Source organism: Bombina bombina, chromosome 2, assembly GCF_027579735.1.
Source record: "Bombina bombina isolate aBomBom1 chromosome 2, aBomBom1.pri, whole genome shotgun sequence".
Taxonomy (NCBI): Eukaryota; Metazoa; Chordata; class Amphibia; order Anura; family Bombinatoridae; genus Bombina; species Bombina bombina.
Genome location: NC_069500.1, coordinates 918,578,076 through 918,581,775, shown reverse-complemented (window position 1 = coordinate 918,581,775; position 3,700 = coordinate 918,578,076).

Here is a 3,700-nt window from a genome sequence, read left to right as displayed (position 1 = left end):
AAAGGAGTGTATGTTTTACAATAAAGAGAGTTCCTGTGTCACATGAATGCTAGTATGTCTAGTTATTTGGGTGGGTTCCTGCTGAAATCATTTTCCTGGGCTACATAGCAGCCTGTTCCAGGCAGAGGAAGGACCCTCTGGCAGAGCTACCTAGTCTGGGTAGCCGGAGTCTGCCACAGGGTGGGACCCTGAGTACTGGTGCTGTTGGGCATCAGGGGTGGCTACAGGCTGTGGTCACTTGCCAGCTGCATAGCTGCAGTCGGCAGGGAGGAAGCAGGACCCGTTTGGCTGAGCTACCCAGTCGGGGTAGACGGGGTATCCGTCACAACAAGTTTTAACTGTGTAACTGGGGATGAATGGGTTATTATCACTTTGTCTGCTTGAGCTACTATCACTTTAGGATCCTGGCACACTCAGCATGCTGTGACCCACAGGTCTGGGCAACAGACCCTGTTCACTGGAGGGTGCACAAGATTGCTGGAGTCTCCCTGTTAGAAACTGGTCCTTTTCAGGACCCAGGAAGGCCACACTGACTGCAGGACTGACCATTCCTCCCTTCAGTAACCTCTGGCAACACCCACCTTGTGGCAATATAAAAATATTTACAATATGTAAGTCAAATCTTTCTGGCATGGGACATCTGTTTGTATGTCAAACATTTTTACCAGTTTTTTTTTTTCAGCCATCCTTTCCTCTTCAATCTATGGACACTGTGCTGTATTGAATATGCAAACAATGAGTGACAGAGTGGTGAAGGTATAAGAAAACTTTTTACCCTGTGTTATTTTCCTTATTTTGTGGAAACAAACACCAACAAAAAATATTTTGCACCCCAAAACATTTGGACAACCTTGGTTTATACTTAAAAAACAAAAACATGGCTTGATAAACCTAGGTTTTAATAGACCCTAGAACATGGGCCCTGGTGCACTAAAAAAGACTCCTGGCACCTCTCCTTTGAAGGAATGATGTATAAAGACAGCCTCACCCCTTGTCTTTACGCTTGTTCATTCAAGTCACTGCTAGTGCATCTCTTCCATCTAGGGTTGCCAGGTGTCTGGTATTCAACTGGACGGTCCAGTATTTTAGCAGGCTGTCCAGTAAAATCTGTACAAAAATACTTGAGACTTACATGTCCAGTGTTTTTAAAGAACCCTGTCAGTTAAATGTAAATGTCCCTCTTGACCTTTATGCATTAGAAATATGTCTCAAAAAGAAGTCACACTGTGCATTTTCTATTATATGTGTTACAGGCAACCAAAGGGGCGTTCAATCATTGCTGGTTGTGTACCTCTAGCAGCCAAGGGGGTCACATCACTGGTCTGTGCATGTGTTACTGGCAACCAAGGGGATAAAATGACTGCTTAGTTGTGAAAAATATATGTGGTGGGATCAAGGGTGGGGCCTAAGGTTGAACTGTTGTGGAGACATTGTGTGAACCCAGCTACATCCCGTATCCAATCACCTATAGGTCGTCCGGTATTTTTATGAAGCATAGCTGGCAATCTTACATACCAATACCAGCTATAGACTAGATTATTAGTGGAGCAGTAGTTTGCACTCATGTTCAAGCATTAAAACTGCTAAAAGAAAAATTCCAGTTTCAGCAATCTGAAATGGAAACTTTTCGAAAAAAATCCATGTTTGATCCTGCTTCCCAAAATGTTAGCATACGCACATATGCTCAGTTGATTCACTCTGGGATGGAACATTCTATAAAAGAACACAGGCAGAGTACTTATTACCTATTCAAAACTACCTAGGGATCCTATTTTGAGATTTAAAACTGAGATTGATACCTACTAACAAGAGCAATTTGACATGGGTATACTCAGCAAAGCGAGTTTGTTTGTTTACATTGCCATGGTTACTGGCCTGTGTTGTTTGGCTGGTGTTACGGATGTCGGTTCCGTTTTGGTTATTCATATACATTTGCTTATGTTGATTCATTATTGCACTTGCAAGGATTAAGTTATGACATCCTGTTTTTGATATATGCTATAGGATTTATACTGCTATTTGTATATTGTCACTTGAATTTGTTTTATAACCTAAATTCAACGTTGCCTGAGATGTTAACGTCACCAAGGGGTGGTGCCCTACTCGGGAGAGCATGTGTGATGGCGTTATCACATAAAGGGGTGTTTAGTGTTAGGGTAAGTTTATTGTCATTTTTGTATGTCTGAGGAAGGAGTTAAACTCCCCGAAAATGTTCACATTTAAGGAATAAATTGTGTTAAAAGTCCCGGTGAGTGCACTATTTCTGGATATTGTGCATACTTTCTGTTGCACCCCAGGCAAATTGTTTACTTGATTTTGTATTGCTTGTCTGTTTGGTGATGTATATATATATATATACGTTGATTGAAGTAACCGTGTTAGTCCAGAGATTTAGATATCAAAATAACAAGAGTATTGCATTGAGCAATGATACTTTTTTTATTGGACTAACTATACATTTATAAGTTGACAAGCTTTCGGAAGAGTTCCTTCCTTTATCAAGTCTGAAGCAAGACTTGATAAAGGAAGGAACTCTTCCGAAAGCTTGTCAACTTATAAATGTATAGTTAGTCCAATAAAAAAAGTATCATTGCTCAATGCAATACTCTTGTTATTTTGAGATATATATATATATATATACTTGATTATATATAGGTCTAGATATACAAAGATATGTATAGGGATATCTATTTAAAAATACATAGAACATATTCACTTTTCTGAAGAACATTGGAATATGTTTTTCATGTTATCATGTACTTAACTGCAAAGGGCTCCAATGATATTATATATATGTCCATATATGTAAGCACAGTGCTTTTTTTGTAAAAGAAAAGGTGCCGGTACTCAAAAAAAGGTGCCGTTATTCATTGATTTTTGATTGATATATTCTGCTCATTTGAGCAAAGCAAATGTACAAGATTATTTACAATGTCTGATGTATTTTGCAGCCCCCTCTTGTGAAAACTAGAGTATTTACATGATGATTACAAATATTACCTCTTATGAATTGACAGAGGTGGGGGTACTTAGTACCGGTGAGTACCCCCAAAAAAAAGCCCTGTGTAAGCATATGTATTTATGTGTTTATATGTCTGTAAATACATAAATACACATATAAATACATATGTACACACACACTCATATCCTTTTAGTAGGTCCCATAGGATGTAACCTGTAGTAAACTGCAAACATTTAACAATAAATGCTCTCAAGAATTAGAACATTATATTTTTTATCAAGGTATAAATAATTTACTAGACGTGCAAAAATTCATACTTTACTATTCAGTTTGTAAACAAATAATGTAGTTATCCTCTTTCTTTGGCAATTACTTCGATCTAACACAAGATATTTGATATCAAAAGTGCAATTAAAAATATCTAAGTAGCTGATTAATAGGGCTGTTTTTCAAGTTCTCAGTATACTGTAATTAAGCTCTGATGAAGCCTCGTCTGTGCCTGTGACGTGGAGGGGGAAACGCTTGTTTGCATTGGCTGACCGTGTCATATGGTAACGACGTTCTGAATTTTGGAACTGCTTGTCAAAGTTTTAGCAAAGTTGTACTTTTTACTACTTCGATCAGCAGTCAATGGACAGTTCTCTATGGAGGATACCAAGTTTGTAACAGAGGATACGTGAGTGATGTATTGAGCTACTTAGAACCTATTATATATACTGTTCAGCTATTACTTCTTAT